Source organism: Pelobates fuscus, chromosome 13 (assembly GCF_036172605.1).
Source record: "Pelobates fuscus isolate aPelFus1 chromosome 13, aPelFus1.pri, whole genome shotgun sequence".
Taxonomy (NCBI): Eukaryota; Metazoa; Chordata; class Amphibia; order Anura; family Pelobatidae; genus Pelobates; species Pelobates fuscus.
The window spans coordinates 40,958,305-40,978,713 of record NC_086329.1 but is presented as its reverse complement, the minus strand read 5'-3'; the positions used below and the strand labels follow the sequence as shown (position 1 = coordinate 40,978,713).

Sequence of the window (20,409 nt, the reverse complement as noted above, 5' to 3'; positions counted from 1 at the left end):
ACCAAGTCTCTACCTCCCTTAGAGGTAGAGGCCTCAGGTACCCTGACAGTACCCCCCCTCTCAGATACGCCCACCGGGCGGAATGAACCGGGGCGAGATGGGAAGCGGAGGTGAAATGCTCTGCGAAGGCGAGAAGCATGGACGTCCTCCTGAGGTACCCAACTCCTCTCCTCAGGACCATATCCCCTCCAGTTGACCAGATATTGCAATTTTCCCCTTGAAATTCTGGAGTCAATGATGGAGCTGACCTCGTACTCCTCCCGACCCTCCACCTGAACAGGACGAGGCGAGGGGACCTTAGAGGAGAATTTGTTGCAAATGAGGGGTTTCAACAAGGAGACATGAAAAGAGTTAGGAATGCGCAAGGCAGGTGGCAGAGCAAGGCGATACGCAACCGGATTGATACGAGTGATAACCCTGTAAGGACCTATGTAGCGAGGAGCAAATTTCATGGATGGAACTTTTAGGCGAATATTCTTAGTACTCAACCATACCCTATCCCCAGGAACAAAAACAGGAGCCGCTCTTCTATGTTTGTCAGCGTGTTTCTTGAACAACGAGGAACTATGTAATAGAATTTGCCGAGTCTGATCCCATAATTTCTTCAGGTTGGCGACATGATCATCAACCGACGGTATCCCCTGAGAAGAGGAAACCGAAGGAAAAATCGAAGGATGAAAGCCATAGTTCATGAAGAAAGGGCTAGAGCGAGTTGAATCGCAAACAAGGTTATTGTGTGCGAACTCCGCCCAAGGAATCAGACCGACCCAATCGTCCTGGTGTTCGGAAACAAAGCAACGCAGATACTGTTCGATCTTTTGATTAGTACGTTCAGCAGCTCCGTTAGACTGAGGGTGATAGGCAGAGGAGAAGTTCAATTTGATGCCCATTTGAGAACAAAAGGATCTCCAGAAACGTGAGACAAATTGAGAACCTCTATCAGAAACAATCTCTGAAGGAATCCCATGTAGGCGAAAAACTTCTCTCGCAAAAATCTCCGCCAATTCAGGAGAAGTCGGAAGTTTAGGTAATGGCACGAAATGGGCCATCTTAGTAAATCTATCCACCACCGTGAGAATAACAGTCTGTCTTTTGGAAGCAGGCAAATCAACGATAAAGTCTATGGACAAACAGGACCAAGGTTTCTCAGGAATGTCCAAGGGGTGTAACAGGCCACATGGGGATGCATGAGGTAGTTTAGTCTTGGCACAAGTCTCACAAGCTGCGACGAACTCCTCAATATCTTTTCGAAGTGAAGGCCACCAGAAATCCTTGGATATCAGAGAGTATGTCTTGCGAATACCAGGATGACCAGCTATTTTACTTTCATGAAAACATTGTAAGAGCTCCAGTTGAAGTTCAGGAGGAACAAAGTTTCTTCCCTCAGGAGTGTTTCCGGGAGCTAGATGTTGTGACTTCAAGATCTGGTCAAGTAGCGGAGAATGAATTTTGAGACTGGTATTAGCAATAATATTGCATTTGGGTACAATGGAAGACAAAAGTGGTTCAACTGAAGCAGAGGGTTCATATTGGCGAGATAGCGCATCGGCTTTAGAATTCTTTGACCCAGGTCTGTAAGTCAGAACGTAATTGAAATGGGTAAGAAACAACGACCAACGAGCCTGCCTGGAGGACAGGCGCTTGGCCTCTCCGATATAGGACAAGTTTTTGTGGTCTGTCAGAATGGTAACAGGATGTAATGTACCTTCCAATAAATGTCTCCATTCTTTCAAAGCCTTGATAACCGCTAGTAATTCTCTGTCACCAATGTCATACCTGCTTTCAGTACCGGTCAATTTTTTAGAGAAAAATCCACATGGATGTAATGGTTTATCAACACCCAACCTTTGAGATAGAACAGCACCTAAACCAGTCTCTGATGCGTCTACCTCGAGCAAAAAAGGCAGAGAAGTGTCAGGGTGAACTAAAATTGGAGCGGAAGCGAAAAGCTCCTTGAGAGTCTTGAACGCAAGGAGAGCTTCAGTAGTCCAATTCTTAGTATCAGCCCCCTGTTTGGTCATGTTAGTGATAGGTGCAATAATGGAAGAATAGCCCTTAATAAAGCGCCTATAATAATTGGAAAAGCCAATAAATCTCTGTATGGCTTTAAGACCTGTGGGTAAAGGCCACTCTAGAATGGATTGGAGCTTATCCGGATCCATCTTAAATCCCTCCCCAGAGATCACATAGCCGAGAAAGGTTACCTGGGTTTGATCAAAGCTACATTTCTCCAACTTGCAGTACAAGCCATGCTGGAGAAGCTTGTGCAAAACCCTCCTGACTTGCTTGTGATGAATCTCAATCTCACTAGAATGAATGAGTATATCATCTAGGTATACAATGACGCACTCTTGCTGAAATTCCCTAAGAACCTCGTTTATCAGATCTTGGAATACCGCTGGCGCATTGCATAACCCAAAAGGCATAACAGTATATTCATAGTGACCATATCGAGTATTGAATGCCGTCATCCACTCATGTCCCTGCTGGATTCTCACCAAGTTATATGCCCCTCTGAGGTCTAACTTGGTGAAAATTGTAGAGCCCTTCAAACGATCGAAGAGTTCGGTGATCAAGGGAATCGGGTAGGCATTTTTAATGGTTATCTTATTCAAGCCTCGATAATCAATACAAGGTCTCAAAGAACCATCTTTCTTTTTAACAAAAAAAAATCCAGCCCCGGCAGGGGAGGAGGACCTCCTGATGAATCCCTTGTCTAAATTCTCGTGAATATATTCCTCTAGGACTGAGTTCTCCTTTATAGATAATGGGTATACATGACCTCTGGGAGGCATGGTACCAGGGAGTAGGTTAATTTTGCAATCAAAGGACCTGTGTGGGGGTAAGGTATCGGCTTTCTTTTTGTCAAATACTGCCTTTAAATCTAGATACTGAGACGGAATTTGTGTCTCTGTAGGATTGTCAGAGGTATTCGATGTATTAGTTAATCCAAGAGGTAAGACCTTCCGCAAGCATTTTTCTTGACAATTCTCTCCCCACGAAACTATCTCCCCTGATTCCCAATTAATAATAGGGTTGTGTCTCCTCAGCCAGGAGTACCCCAGGACTATGGGAATAGACGGAGAAGAGATGAGCATTAAGGATATATCCTCTTTATGCAGGATGCCAACAGTCAAGTTAATCGGTATGGTCTCATGGAAAATCACAGGCTCAAGTAACGGTCTACCATCGATGGCCTCGACAGCCAGAGGTGTCTCTTTTAACTGGGATGGAATAGCATGCTTGGCAGCAAAACCCTGATCTATAAAGCTCTCAGCAGCTCCAGAATCGATTAGTGCCATAGTCTTAACTACTCCCTTCTCCCACTTTAAAGAAACGGGTAACACAAGCCTGAGCTCCTTGTAGTTGTGAATAGAGGACAAAGTAGAAACACCCAAGGCCTGTCCTCTAGAGGAACTTAGGTGCGAGCGTTTCCCGAACGATTGGGACAATTTAGGCGTAAATGACCCCTGACTCCACAATACATACATAAACCCTCCCTTCTCCTGTACTGTCTCTCCCTTTCAGTGAGATGAGTACTGCCTATCTGCATAGGTTCAGGAATACGTAAGTCTTCGAACTCAGAGATTTGAAAGGTAGGCGCTAGTTTAAAGGAGGGTCTACGGGTCCTATCTCGAGTGTTCTGCCTCTCTCTTAAGCGTTCATCAATACGAGATATAAAAGAAATTAAATCCTCCAAATTTTCAGGGAGTTCTCTAGTAGCGACCTCGTCAAGAATTACATCTGATAACCCATTCAGAAACACATCTATATAAGCCTGTTCGTTCCACTTAACTTCTGCCGCCAAGGATCTGAACTCTAGTGCATAATCCACAAGTGTTCGATTGTCCTGTTTAAGGCGCAACATTAATCTAGCTGCATTGACCTTTCTGCCAGGAGGGTCAAAAGTTCTTCTAAACGCAGCTACAAAGGCATTATAATTATAGACTAGTGGATTATCATTCTCCCATAAAGGATTGGCCCATCTCAAAGCTTTTTCAATGAGCAGAGTAATAATAAATCCAACCTTTGCTCTATCTGTAGGATAAGAGCGGGGTTGTAATTCGAAATGGATGCTAATCTGGTTTAGAAAGCCACGACACTTCTCCGGTGACCCGCCATAACGTACTGGTGGGGTAATACGGGAAGAAGCACCTACAGTGGCTACCTCTAGACCTGAGACTGCAGGAGAGATAGAAGGAGTACGTGTCTCCTCAGGTGGATTACTAGCACGAGACAAAAGTGCCTGTAGTGCCAAAGCCATCTGATCCATCCTATGTTCCATGGCGTCAAACCTGGGATCCGAAGAACCAAGCTGACTGTTTGTACCTGCAGGATCCATTGGCCCTGTCGTAATGTCAGGATCGGGACAGGGATCCAACACGCAGAGTACAAAGAGTGGAAAGGTACGTATACCGGGCCTTAGAATGGCCGGACTAACGTACCGAGAGTAAAGAATAGTCAGAGACAAGCCGAGGTCGAGGGAACGAGAAGACAGATAAGCGAGAGACAAGCCGGGTCAAGGGATAACAGAGAAGCAGGGTAGTACAACGAGCCGAGTCAAAACCAATAGAGCAAACTAGAATACCAGAGCACTGAGTGACTAGACAAGCTAGAACCACGACAGGGCAATGAGCTGAAGTAAGGAGTAAGCTTAAATACCCTGGCTCTGGATGGAAATCACGCCTCTGACAAGTACCGATTGGATATCGGACACTTGAGTGACAGATCGCTCGTGATAGCGTCATGACGTCACGTATTGAGCGTCCTGCTAGAAAAGGACGTGGATTCCTCGCGGCCGGTGTTTAAGTGACTGGATGAACCGCGAGGAACAGAGGAAACCGCTCGCCTGGACGGATAGACCACCAAGTCTCTACCTCCCTTAGAGGTAGAGGCCTCAGGTACCCTGACAGTTCGGTAGAAAGAAACGTACGAACTAGGGGATTCATACGAATCCCCCTTAGTCTCTATAGCACAGGCAATTCGTCTGTTTCATTCACTTGTTTGTGACCGACCGCAGGGCCAAAATGCATGGAACTGTTTTCGGATACTTTACCCATGCGGTCGGTCAATACTTTAAAGTCCCATAACTCCTGAACCATTTATCCGAATGGGCTGATTCTTGCATATGTTGTCCCCCTGAATAAGGGCTATCAGGGGATACCTGTTTTGGAGGTGTAGCATATGTATTTGGGGTACATCCAGGAATTGGGGAAAAAGGTGTACAGTATAATTGTGTTAAGTGTTAATCTAAGGGGAGGAAATGTGTGGGAGGTACATCCATGTGATTGGTTAATTTCATCTTCCCCCTGGGAGTGTCCTGTATGTACTTGTTGGTAATAAAAGCCAGACTGGGTGTCCCAGTCTTGAGTTCCTGCTTAACCCTCAAAATGAAGTGTCGTCTTGTTCTTGGGGGGGATTGGATTGTAAGCTGACTGCCAAGAGTGTAAGCCGATTGTATGCTTTTCTTGTTCAGCTGTTCCAGTTCGGAGTGTTATTTCGTATCCAGATCGGGAGTGTGATGTTCTGCAGTAGCTGTGCCTGTATCCAGAAAAGGGGATTATCGCCTAAACGGATTTTTCCCCTTTCATGCTGAAACGGTCCGTTACAACATGCATAAATTCGATTATGTATATAATGAAAAAAGTAACGAGTACTTGTTTGATTTACTGATATACTATTTATGATCTTCTCTTAAGGATATAGGCCTTGGGCAGTGAGGTAGGCCCATAAAAAAGCTAGAAGAAGTTACCACAATGATTTTTTCGCACGCCTAGGTCAAAATACGACACTGCATCCAGGACACATATTGCATTAGAGGACAGGAAACTGAAACATTGTTTGGGTTTATCCTTTTCTTTCCTTGCTATCTCTTAGCTGACTGGCATGTGCCAAAGGCACAGCTGATGATATTGAATGACAGGGAATCAAGATGGAGCCACCCAGTTCCAGGATAAAGGATTTCCACATTTTTGTGTTAGCATTCCTTACAAATACATATTTATTAAAGGGATAGTATAGTGCCATGAATACAAAGCAGCTAATCTGTGCAGTATTTGAGTCTTTTTAGGCTGGTTTAAGAAACAAAAGCAGTGGAAGTCCTCTGCCATGGACCATAACAACACTGTAGTAAGTGTTTATTGGTTCACATGTCTATTCGGTTTGTTCAAAGTTCATTAAACATTTTAGTTCATTAATCTGCGTAGAAATTAATGAATTGTGTTGGTAAATCAGGAAAAAAATCTAAAATCACAAAATATATAACATAAAAAAAAACCTATCTGTAACGGAACCTCTCCTACACATATAAAAATGATGGCAAACTTATCAGGGTAACATTATATACTGTCAGATTAAACAATGTAAATACAGTCATCTGATAAACAGCACATCCTAAAGGCTGGCTATGGGTGATGGGACAAATAGTTCAGCATCAGCTGCAGGTCTTGTAACTAGTTATATTAAGGTTTTATTTTGATTGGAACAGCAATGAGAAGGCCTCAAAATGCACCTTAAGAAAGAAACATAAAGAACTATTCATTATTTGTTTGCAACTGAATTTTACTACAAAGTATCTGTTTGTACTGCATAAAAAAAAATGAATGAATGAATGGCATCAAACAAAATTAATTCAGTGACTTATTTGGTCTATCAGTTGTTTATTTATATGGCGATTCGGTATTTGTTTTTAGATGGAATAAACAAAAACAGAAAGTGTTTGTTCACTTTGCCATTTGACTGAAAACGACTGAGCGTGTCTAACGTGTAAGTGATCAATGGAAAGTAAATTCCATAAACATTGTACTTCTCTGAAGTTGGATCTGGGTACTTGCACTAAGATGCTTGCCATCCATGCACTCCCAATGTGGCAACGCACAGATACAAATGTACCCATTAGTAGGGGAAGGGGAAGGACCCACCTTAAAATAAACTAACCCTTATACTTAGGGTTAAAACGTGAACAAGCTGCTGCACACCTGTGTGTACCCAAACCACACACAAATAAAATAGACAGTATACTTATGCAGGTGGAGCGCAAAACAAGTTCCAGGATCTCAGATGGATCTTGAGATCGAGCCCGTGTAGGACACCACTAAGCGTTTGTGAGTAGCAGCTGGGACTGCATATACTCACTTTTTCAATCTTGTAAGAGGCTACTTTTATTATTTTTTTCGGTTATTATTGCAATGTCTATGACTTTGATCTTTTAACGTGGGTAGGAGTGTTATATGTCTAGTGTGGAATAATAAATGTATCTAATTTTTGCTGTGCTTCACTATTATATGCTCTCTATATTTTTTCTGTATATATCTGAGTTGAAGTAATATCAAGATCCATCTTAGCTCCTGGAACTTGTTTTGCACTCCACCTGCATAAGTATACAGTTTAAGTTTCTATGTTGACTTTGTAGGAGAATAAACACTTAAAGTGAAAATAAAAGCTGTATTTTTGACCTGAGTGTACTCACAATTGAACAAGAAAACAAAAAAAGGCTGTGGAAGTGTGGAACAATAGAGCTACTGAAATACAATCCCAAATCTGAACAATTCTAGTTACACCCTGTTCCAAATTATTATGCAAATTATATTTTTCTCATTTACCTAAATAATTGATGTTAATAACAGTCAGCATAATTCTCATGTTATCAACTATTAAGAGTACAATTCAAATGTTATTGAACAAACCTCCTAATGATAACAGTATTTTTTTAAACATAAAAAACGTACAATGCACTGTTCCAAATTATTACGCACAGTACGTTTCAAAACACATTATAGGTTGTAAAAAACTGGAAATTGTCATTTGTTGTGTTTGCAGCATATTTACTGAAATCAAAAGCTATTTCAATCAAACTTATAACAACATTTTAATAGGTCATGTTACATTTTTTTTTTTAATTCTTTATTTAATAGTGCATTTAGGGTACAAATAAGCAAGCAATGCCCCAACAGCTGTTGCTAGCTTAACATTCAACATAAGAAAACATTTGTTGGCATCTAAGAACATAGCACATTTTTATATTTTAGTACATTATACAAGCCATAGTTAAGTGAAATCAATCAGTAAGCCCCTTGTGGGTGTGGTAAGAGTGGGAGTCAGTTTGGTGATACCCACAGTGGGGTTGTGCCTCCTTCCTATAGACTATGTGTGTGGTGCATTAGAGTTGGTTACCCGGAAGGAGGGGGGGGGGATAGTAGAAGTTTGTGAGCGACCGTGTTTACTCGGCCATGCGGTATATTGGGCACTAGATAACAAGTGTTATTACGTCCTCTCTTTGTGTGTTCATATTGCTTGCTCATGAAACAGCTTGGGTTGATCACCTATTAGGTTATTTGACTTTGCAAGTATATTACAAGTTGCGCAATAAGAAAGGAAAAAATAAAAAAAAGACAAAGAAGAAAGGAAACGTAAATAAAGGAGAACATCAATGTATATAAAGTGAAACTTTCTCTAACTGTGGTAGACATGGTGTGTGATGATGGTGGAATACAAAAGTCCCCTTGGGTGGTTCAACTTCTGCTCTCTCAGGTGGGTGAGCTGGCAGGTGAGACTCTTTGTTTTCCTCTTGGGGTAAATTCCCGAATGGTGGCCGGGTTCAGCTGGGACAGTCCCGTTCCAGTCAGCGGTAGGGTCCGCCATATGCCTGTTGATTGTAGGTGAGCTTCCAGCTCCTGATATCCCTGTGCTCTATGGGTAGTCCCGTTATGTGTAAACATGACAACTCATGGTGAACCCCATCTGTAGGGAATATCCTTGACTCAAAGGTGTTGCAGGAGGGGTTGTAGCGATTTCCGCCAGGTAAGTGTGCTCCTGGTGAGGTCTGGGAAGACTGTAATTGAGGAGCCCTTGAATGGAATGGGAGTTTTACCTCTCAAAGCTGCTAGGAGTGAGGCTTTGTCTGAGAGGGTTTGGAATCTGAGGATGAGATCAGCTGTTGCTGTTGCCGGCGCTCTAGCCGGTTTAGGTAGCCGGAACATACCATCCAACTTAAGGGATTTTGCCTGCTTTGGTGGGAGCAAGCCTCCAATGAAGCGCCGCATGTAGTGGGGTAAGTCAGCGATGTCGACCGAGTCAGGTATCCCCCTGACTTTCAGATTATATCGCCGTCTCTGATCCTCAATAGCATCTAGCCTATCTGTTGTGGCTAGTTGCTGCCGTGCCAAGTCTGCTACTTGTTTTTCCACCTTAGTGATCCTGGTGTCATGGTTATTAGAGTGGGTCTCCAGCTGGGAGATTTTTTATATGGCCCCTTCGATGGCCTCTTTAAAGCAAGCCATGTCAGTTGCTAGGTCTTTGCGAAGATCTGCCAGCATCTTTTTAATTTGGTCTGCAGTGACCGGGTCTCCGGTCTGCTGTGGTGCTGTTTTGCGGCCTGGCGTGGTCCCAAAAGGTGGTCCTTCCAGAAGGTCTGATGCGAACTCCTCCGAGGAATAGGAGGTGAGGTCGTCGGCCAGCGCCATTTTGGACCACGCGGCCTGCTGCGAGTTCCGCAGCATGTCTCCGATGTCTCTCCCTTGGGAGCTTTTGTCCGCTTTTGCTTTTTTTGTTTTGCGGCCCAAATCGTGTCCACCGGCTGTAGTGAGGTTCGTGGGGTCTTTGAGCTTTGGATTCCACCATGAAAGCCTCAATAGGGTAAGTTAGAGCTGGAGCTCCGAGATTTTGCGACCGCTCTGTTGCCCTGCTGGCTCCGCCCCCGGTCATGTTACATTTTAACATAGGGCCCCTTATTTGATAGCAGCTTCACAAGTCTTGCATCCATTGAACTTGTGAGTTTTTGGACAGTTTCTGCTTGAATTTGTTTGCAAGATGTCAGAATAGCCTCCCAGAGCTGCTGCTTAGATTTTGCTTGAGGATGCTCCAAAGGTTCTAAAAAGGATTAAGGTCAGGGGAGAATGGAGGCCACACCATAACTTTCTCTCCTTCTATCCCCATAGCAGCCATTGATGCAGAGGTATTCTTTGCAGCATGAGATGGTGCATTGTCATGCATGAAGATGATTTTATTACGGAAAGCATAGTTCTTCCTTCTGTACCAGTCGAGAAAGTGGTCAGTCAGAAACTCCACATACTTTGCAGAGGTCATCTTTACACCTTCGGCAACCCTAAAGGGGCCGACCAGCTCTCTTACCATGATTCTGGCCCAAAACATGACTATACCACCGCCTTGCTGACGTTGCAGCCTTGTTGGAATAGGGTGGGCGTCCACCAACCATCCACTACTCCATCCATCTGGACCATCCAGGGTTGCACCGCACTCATCAGTGAACAGGACTGTTTGAAAATTAGTCTTCATGTATTTTTCTGCCCAATGCAGCCGTTTCTGCTTGTGAGCATTGGTTAGTGGTGGCTGAATAAAAGGTTTATGCACAGTTGCAAGACTCGGAGGAATCTACACCTTAATGTCCGTGGGACTCCAGAGGCACCAGTATCTTCAAATATCTGTTTGCTGCTATGTAATGGTATTTTAGCAGCTGCTCTCTTGATCCGATGCATGGATCTGGCAGAAATCTTCCTCAATGTGCCTTTATCTGCACGAACCCGTCTATGCTCTGAATCAGCCACAAATCTCTTAATAGTGCGATGATCACGCTTACGTTTTCGTGAAATATCTAATGTTTTCATACCTCGTCCAAGGCATCGAACTATTTCACTCTATTCGGCAGCAGAGAGATCCTTTTTCTTCCCCATATTGCATGAAAATGGTGCTCTGCTTAATAATGTGGAACACCCTCCTTTAGTAGTTTTCCCTTAAATTGGGCTCATCTGGCAATCTAATTATCAGAGGTGTCCAAGATTATTTTCAGTGATCAAAAGAGCCATGAGACACAATGCCATCCATGAGTTAAACTGAAAAACAAAATATTTAATCTTTGTGACACTTAAATAGAATTTGCATAATAATCTGGAACAGGGTGTATAATTTGAATGATGGATGGATGGAGTGCAGCATCATTACAGTGTCGCTAATTATATCATCATCATTAACTAATTACATCACAAGGCAAACCAGGCTAATATACAGCGGACTGCAATTGCAATGGGTCAAGGCCGATCCACTTCTAACACTACCAGACCAAAAGTGGTGAAGATATTGTTCCAAGACTGCACCTCTCGCTGGTGCAAACTATTTGTATTGCTATGTGAGTTTTGGCTACTCTGAATACATGAAAGCACTGACATTGTTTTCCCACAGTAACACACTGAGACTTCCAGCAGCACCGGAAAGTCGAACACGGCATGTGAACAATAGGTTTATGTTAAAAAGGCACTCTACGCACCAGCCCACTACAGCCCAGTGTAGTGGTTATAGTACAAAGAGTCTATGTGAGATGATAGACTAGATCACTACTCACAACATAGGCCTTGATTTAATAGTGTTGGATGAATTTTTCAAATGATTTCATATTTTTTGTATAAACTATTAAAATGATTTACGAAACAATATTTACATTTTATAATATTTTGATATGTTTATATATTTTGATATTTTAATATTTTGAAAAAATAAATAATATTTAAAGGTTATTCTTAAATATTGAATCATTTGAAAAGCTTATCCAATAATATTAAATTGAGACCTTCATACATTGCCCAGGCTGTATGTAAGTATGGCTAACTGCTTCTTGAGCAGTTCCACTCATCCTATTTGATGAGAGTAATTGTGGCTGGGATAAACAAAATCCCCCAAGAATTCCTGATGGACAGACGTTCACGGGATAAGATCGTACCCTATAAACCAGAATAAGAGGCGCCTGATGGGAGGAGCTGCTTCCTGGTGAAGGAATGGTCTATCTGCAGTTACATATCAGCTTATGTAGAGCTCTAGGATTTACCTTTCATTTCATTATCTTTTATGCAATTCTTAAATGATCTATTATCTATGTAATTCTTACAAAAGAATAAAACAAAAAGAACCCTGTAAACACTGTATTTAACCCCTTAAGGACATGATTCCCTTTTATTCCAGAAGTTTGGTCCTTAAGGGGTTAAAGGTTATTCTTCACAAAAGGGCAAATTCACACTTATTCTCATACTGGTTTTAAAGTCACTAATTCTGTGTTCAGAATGTAGAGAAATGTGTAAATTCTTCAATAAAAAAAAACCCACATACGAGTTGTGCAAAAGCAGCTCATTGACATAGCCTGTGATCTTTCAAAATGTGTTTTATCTTTACATAGCAGAGCTACTCTGCTTCTAGTGATATCACACCCTATAGCACACCTCCTAAGGTTTAAAATGACCATGTACTATGAAATTATATAAATAAGCGGTTTACACTGTGACACTGTGTTGTACTTAAAGCAGAGGATTAATCGACTTTAGCAAAAACAAAACTATGTCTTTTTTTTTTTCTTGTACGGACGACGACTACAATTTAGCAATACAATTTCCTATTTTTAAATGATCAATCGTTTTTATATTTTAAATCGCACTGAAGCAGACAGAGCATTGCTATGCACATTAATCTAGTCCCCATGTTTACATGAGAATACGCTTGAAGACTTTGATTTCTAAATTTTCATTTCTACGTATATTTACCATAGCACCGTCTTCAATGTTAGAACCAATGATACTTTAGAGAGCAAGTTTGTAGTTGTGAACGCTCTGACCTTTTGCAAGATATTGAGTTGGATTTAACTCATTATCTACCAAGTTAATTTTAATTAAAAAAACAAAAACAAAAAAAAACAGCTTTGCATCCCATGTGTATTTGAAACATTGAAGGATATCTATAGCACCTAAATGTGGTGCAATGCAGCAATATGTACACAGGTTGCTTTTCATCATCTATGCATTTATTCATCTTTTACATAAATATTGGAGGCTTAGAAAGTGTTAAAATTATATGATGTTAACATAGAAGTAGAAATATACATTTCTTCATGCAGTTGGTGTGACAAAAATAATAATAAAAAATATATATATCATATCTTGTGTATGGGTATTTCTTAGGCGCCTGGTGGAGTTTTTAGGAATGTGGATTTCTTAACATGACATTAGGATGGAAAATAATGTCAGTAGTGTCTGCAAGTTGTGAAGGAAGGAGTTTAGGTTTACATAGCTCCCAACGATGAGTGGCTGATGTTGGATCTGGTAGGTCAAGCCATGCTAATGTGTCACTGTTTACAGTAAAAAAAAAAAAAAAAAAAAAGCGATGATTTCATAGAGAGTTGTAGATGCACTGTATCATTACTGTGCTAAAAGTGTGTCAAGTCACACAATTTAAAACGTGTGGCACATAAAGGGCAGATTTTTACCTGATACTTATAGTTTGGGACGCAGTATCTTGTTCTGCCCTGTTCCAAACACTACGGCCTGCAGAAGTGTATACACTGCTTTACTGGCATTACTAAAAGAGAGGGAGCCCTTATTTACTAAATTGAGAATTGAAAGTGAATTTCAAATTTAAGCTCAAAATTGCTAAACTGTGAAAAATATCCAAGTGATCTCAGATTGGCTACTCTTGCCTTAAATTTCAAATTCGCTTTAGTAAACAACCTTGTTCATGTACACTTGTTTATTTACGTTCATATACGGTTTATTCACTAAATTGGAATTGTAGAGAGCAGAATTGCAAAATGTAGACCACAAGAGCCCTGCTGGAAAATAACTAAATATAACTAAAATATTACATTTTTTTTAACTCTCTTCAATGTATCTAATGGATATATATCAGCAGAAATTGCAGTGGAATATATAAAAATGTTACGACTTTGCAATTAAATAGCACAAAGGAGATTGTTCCTCTATAATAATTGAATACATCAAGTGTACTTTAAAAGGACACTGCAGACACCTAAAGTACTATGAAGAGTGTGTCCTCTTATTTTTATTTTACAAAACTGACACTTTTATAAATTAACCTTGCTACACCCCCCATCTGTCAATCAGACAACCTTTCCTGCTACTTCCTAATTGTTTAGCTCAGTAGAGCTAAACTCAAGAGGCAGCAATTGCCCAGAGCACCTGCCTTGCAAAGATTTCTCATTAAGTTGCATTGGGACATTGGGAGGTCTGTGATTGGACAACCACAAACAGTCTGGGCAGGGTTAGCAGGGGAGGGCTTGCAAAGGCTTCACCCAATAGATCTGCAGTTTTTGCAAGCGGTTTTTAGATATAACCGAATAAATAAATGCATAATTAGATGTATGTTTTTTTTTTCCTTTTTGTATTTGGGCAGTGGAGTGTTCCTCTGAACCAGTGGTTCCCAACCCAGTCCTCAAGTACCTCCTACCAGTCCAGGATTTAGGGATTACCCTGGGGTGTCTAAAGTGTTTTTTTTTTTTCTAAGAACACCTTAGATGCAACAGGGTAATCCCTAAATCCTGGACTGTTAGGGGGTACTAGAGGACTGGGTTGGGAACCACTGCTCTAAACGCTCAAAAAAACTTTTACATCTTTGTATGAATGAAATCATGCAGCCGTTGTTTCAGTGTGCTTGTATAAGAATGTAAAACCTGCATGTGAATGAATGATGTATTTATTGGGAGTGCAAAGTGCTGCATGTTGATAGATATACTGGTTTCCACGGTGATTGCTATTTATTTAGCACTTTGACTCAAAATAGCACCTGTTTGCCTTCATAAATATTCCCTAAGGTGTATGAAAATATGAGAATCTTGAAAATGACACACCAAACTCCATAAATACCCTTTTGCAAAGTACAGTTATAAATGCACTAAAGTTACAAACCCACACCATACTGTTTGTAAATGTCCCACTGGCTTTAAAATCATTGTATTATGTGCCAAACTAAAAAAATCCTAACTTAAACTGGTTCTCTAATAGCTTTCAAACGAAAATATGAATTAAGCGATTTGACAAGGTAAAAGAATGTACACACATAGCTGTCATAAATTGGAATACATTTTTGGTATAAATTTAAAATGGCCAAGTCATCTGCAATTCTCTTTAGATGAATCATTTAAAGATTCTTTTTCATAGATGATCTTATTTCATTCTAATCGAGTTATTGAAAGATTTAGCTGTGATTACCCCTCAAAGTAACGGTTAGTCATCCAGTATCTGCATCTCAATATTGTAACCCTTAGTAACAGATGATTTGAAATAGAAAGGAAGCTGGTAGAATCTGAACCCTAAAATCCAATCAGAACCTGGAATTGTAAAAATTGTGCTAATTAGCTATTAGTACTTCTCTGCAAATGATAGACATATAAAATAATATAAATAGTTCATATTTAATAAAATACACTAATCACTGAACAGATTAAAACACATTTTATTTTTTGGCTTGACTACCCTATCACTTTTCAAATGCAAATATATTAATATCTATACAATGGTCTAGTCTCTAGTAAAAGTCAAATGAAGGACAATTACATGTCAACATGCACTTGGGCTACAATCAAACAAAGATTAAATTCAGAGTCTTACAAACGTGTTTTTTTACTTTGTAATGTGACCCCAACAAATATATGTTTGGATAGACAGACATACTGATCCAATGATCCAAAACACAAATTATAAAAAGAAAGAAAAATGCACAGATCAGGTCACCTACCGTGCAGATCCATGTTTGAAATATTTTGACAGATATACACATATATTAATAGCTTATAATTATTTGAAAAAAAAGGATGTGCTTAAAGAATTTGGCATATTAACAATTACTTCTACACTTAGAAATTCCTAGTAAAAGCATTGAAGTACAAATATTTTTTGTTTTTTATTTGGGATAAAATATAAAGCTTTTAGAAGACAGTAGAACCACTAAATAAATATCAAAAGTTTCTGTACGGAAAGACAATTGCCATACGGTTTTGGATATGAAATATACTAACCATGTAAACAACCTTTTTTTTTTATCTGCACAGTTGCCAGAGTAGCTTTTTTTTTTTTTTTTTTTTAAGTATATTATTTTAGATCTTAGACCGTCTCTTTTACATTACTGTAAGTATTGAAAATTTTGTTGTGTAGATTAAAAAGAAATTTAGCAAAGAATTTGTTTTCCATGTATTTCTTTAGATTTCAACATAGAAATAAATGAGGGTATAAATAAACTTAAGATTCAGTGCACCTGCTATTGTCAGTTAAAAGAAATTTCCGTTAATCCAGTTTGGTTTTATTTATAGAAAATAGATAGATTTTTACCTGGTCTTTGTCCAGCTTCCCTTTCAAGTTAGATCCAATAGCACCGGTGCGACAAATGAAAGTTAGGGAGAAAAGAGAAGAGGCGAGCTGAAAAAAAAAAAAAAAAAAAATTGTCGCTATACTATCAGGCTTCACTGCCAGGCAAAAAAGACACACCCCGTGTTACAAAAATAAATTGTCAGCAAGAGAGCAAGTGGAATTCCTGAGGCTTAAGGTATTCTCTGTATAAGGGAAGCACATATGGTCAGCTGGTGAATGGTCTGGAGTGGGTCCCAGTGTGCTGGAAGGATGAGATATTAAGACAAGCAATATCATGAGTGAGAATCGTAGAAGTAGCTGGAGTGTTTCAACTCTAGATAGTAACATGGACTGGTAAAACAACTCCGCTTTAGAAAAGCACCAAGTTTAAACTTCTCGTTTGCAAGCGTGTGTTACGGCAGGGTCAGCTTAGCTATTTGGCCCTGGAATTCACCAGGGTGTACTTACTAACTCAAAACTGTAGTGAACTGAAATCCAAATTGCAAAATGTAGGGTGGATCTCCTGGACCTTTTGGGGGGCCCGGATAACACACGGGGTCCTGCAGAAAACTCAATATTATAGTAGGATTACGAACAAACCCAGATGACAGTCTCCTTCTTTACCTTATCCCATATTTCCCCCTTTTTTTATTTATTCATTTTTTTTATTGTTTAGTCTTCTCTCTCTCCGCTTCTTCTAATTCTCTCTACCTTTCTTAAATCTTTCTCAACTTTAATTGAAAATAAACCAACCTGAGGGGCTACAATTATTATTGGATAATTTCTAGACTCAGTCACTTATTTTGATGCATGTCATCAGGGATGTATTTACCACAAGGCATTTGCCTAGGGCGGCACTTTCAGGGGGGGTGGCAAAAAATGCCACCCCAAGCTTCCAGACAAATGCCTTGTTTGCCTCGTGTTCTGGGGCTGTCCACCTTACTGTGAGTGAGTGATTGTAGCTGTCAGTGTGTGTATGTCATTTTATGTGTATCTGAGAGTGTGTGCCTGTCAGTGAGTGGGTGTGTCAATGAGGGCATGTGTCTGTCAGTCAAAAAAATGGCCTTGACACGAACTGGCGGGGCAAATTTTGATTTTGGGGGTGCCCGAATTTAGTCGTGCCTAGGGCAGCACAAATCCAAAATACACCACTGCATGTCATACGGTGAGCCATCTACATCTCATGTGTATGTTTTCCATGTATTGCAAGTTCGGTGGAATGTTGCAACTTGTATATGTAATGGAACGTATGATTTTATCCTAGGTGACTTTTGTCGTCACCACATGCCATTTTGCAATTACCGGTATACCTGGATTTTTTTACTACATATAAAGATTGTAAAAAAAAAATTGCAAAATGTAGGCTAAAATAACATTTGGTGGGCAGATCCTGTACATGAGGAAAAGTTTTGAAGAACCTATAAAGATCGTTGAAAAAAAAAATGGCGGTTCCTAGCTGCTTATCACAAATTATAATAGTGTTTACTCTGAAGATATAGAAAGTTCTAAATCAGACCACAATGCCAATCAATCGAGAGAGCAAAGTATGATCGAAACTATGACATGGATATTTTTTGTTCTCTGGAGATCTCGCCAGAAGTTGATTCTATCGCTGTAGAAAATTCCAACTTGAAATTACAATTTCTAAACAATAGAACATTTCTAATATTTAAAAACATATACTAATTAACTATGGTTTAAAAAATAAAAATGTAATGTAGTAACAAAATGTTTTCTCAAAATAAACATCTAGAAGACCAATTCCTTAAAGCGGCACGGCCGCCATCTTGGGACTTTACCAAATCCAGTAACATCGCCACTTGGGTTCAGGTAAAGGTGAGATACTTACCTGAACCTGCCCCTCACGGGCGCCGCCATCTTATCATGCTGCTCCCTTTTCAAAGCCAGCGTCACTGCTGTACTCTTGTGTATGAGCAAGAGCACAGCATTGAGGACTATGGGGAATTCTATCTTTATGAAATACTAATTATTCTAGGGGAAGGAGTGGGTGACAGTGCCGCTTTAACATGAATGCCACTTCTTAATCAGGTCACAAATTGCTTCTGGGGTAAAGCCAATTTATTATTTACATCTATTCTTTTTAGCAGTTCTAAAAATATATTTTTTTAAAATACAAAAATACTTGTTTGGATTGTAGCAGTTATCAGTGCTCTTTCACAGGGTCAAAGGGAGAAAACAAAGTCTGTCTGACAGCTACAGACTAACTTACCACTCTGTTTGAGTGATGGCTAACCATGTGATAGTCCAAGTTTCAGTAATGAATAGTACGCTTACATCTTTACACATCTAAGCGCCAAAACGATTCTTTATTTTGAAACGGCTCATGTGTCACAGATGTCATCTTCAGTTCCATGGAGAAATGAGGTCTTCAGACATGGTTAAATAATATAATAACTGAAAATGATCATAAACAAACGACATGTCAGCATCTGAAATATCATGTGTGAAAAATAAAGTCACAGTAAACTGCAATTTGATATCTGGTGCTAGAACACAAATTTAAAAGGAAAACTATTGACAATTTTTAAAAATAAATCCAATGAGTAATTTTCAGTTTGGATCCAGGCAATAAAGAACTGCTTTTGGCACCGTTAAAACCTGAGACAGTGATATTGTGATACAGGAGAACAAAATGAGTTTCATGACAGCCTAACAAATGCAGTGTACTGAAGTGGTTCTAGTGTTTATTAGTGGTTATAGTGTTTATAGCATCCTAAATAAAATTAAACACACCACTCACAAAAAACAAACAAAAAACATTAAAAAATATATATATCATTTAGTATACTCCTAATAAAAGCATGCATGCATATAATGCTTTATGTTTTTTTTAAAAAAAAAACTTGCAAAAGCTGCAGTTTTCCCCTTTTTTTCCCATGGCCGGGGAAATGATCAATCAGAGGGTTCTTATTGAAAAGATTCTGATTCTTTTTTGGACACAATATAAGACTTGCAAGTAACACAATACACGTTTCTAAGTTCAATATCAAATAAAGCAATCAGGAAAAGGATGTATGACTCACACAGGTACCAACACAATACTATTCAGTTGATCATTAAGAATTATACATATTAGAGTAGTACTGAATGTGAAGTAAAAACAAAAAACAGTCAGTACTGACATGGATAGGTTACACTAAGGATACAAGATGCCTGCTCCCTGCTCGAGGTGTCATCAGTTAGACATCACCCAATCTCAAGATGAAATAACCAAAGATCCCATGGTGCGTGGAAGAGAAGCCTTCCATTCTGAGCCGTGCCAGCCGAGAGTGCCTGCTACTTTCATTAGCTCAATGGATACCTGGGTGTCTGACAGTCAGAGACGTGTTTCTTAATCGGTTTAGAAAAGTGGCAATTTCTAGACATGTACAGTTTGTTTCGTTCCGAATGTACATTCGGATGAATTTCGTGCAATTCGTATGCTTACGAATTTCCAAAGTGCTTTGGATTTCTGAAAAGTGGCAAAACAAGAGAGTTTGCAGGAATCTTGACCAATAAGTTAATTCCTGGCACTGGGAGCCCTATAGATGTGTAAGTGGCTGTGGTGGCAGTCCGGGCACTGGGAGCCCTATAGATGTGTAAATGGTTGTAGTTGCAGTAGGGCAATAGGAGCTCTATAGATGTGTACGTGGTTGTTGTGGTTAGGGGGCCCTACAGATGTGTAAGTGGTTGTGGTGGCAAAGTGCTTCGGATTTCTGAAAAGTGGCAAAATAAGAGAGGGATGCTTATGAATGTCCGAATTGCCGAAGTCCCAAATTTCGGAAGTGCCGAACCGAACTCCATTGGTCCGAATTGCCAAAGCAGACAAATATTTTTACTTACCTGTATTTCTGAACCAAACCAAATTTTTTGCCCACGCACATCCCTAGCAATTTCTCAAATAGGCACTTTGTATGTAGTGCAGTAAAAATTGGACACTTCTTACACATGAAAATCTATGTTATTTTTTGTTGATTAAAATATATTCAAAATAATTTTTAGAAAATATATAAACTCATATCTAAAAGGAACTCTTCAGCACTTTAATTATGAATACAACCTCTTATTTGCATTTAGGAGAGCTACAGGACTTGCAAGCATGATACCTGTAAAATAATATATAGAATGTCAATCTTACATAACTGTAAAATTTAATATAAACTATTCTATGGGTCTAGGGGCAGACTAGGAGTCAACTTAAAAACACAAAGGACTTGATCTATGATTCCTATGGCATAGATATTGAATCAGTAGAAGACAGACAGTCAAGCTTCTTAAT

The 20,409-nt window shown here is 39.7% G+C and overlaps 1 protein-coding gene across 1 annotated transcript in view; it reads right to left on the bottom strand.

Moving 5' to 3' along the window:
• The window catches only part of SPTB (spectrin beta, erythrocytic), a 97,946-nt gene extending 81,573 nt beyond the window's left edge, over positions 1-16,373 (bottom strand). Inside the window, exon 1 of the mRNA XM_063439023.1 lies at positions 16,113-16,373. The gene's annotated coding sequence lies outside the window, so the exon portion shown is untranslated. The remainder of the gene's footprint in view (positions 1-16,112) is intronic.
• Between the last annotated feature and the right edge of the window lie 4,036 nt (positions 16,374-20,409).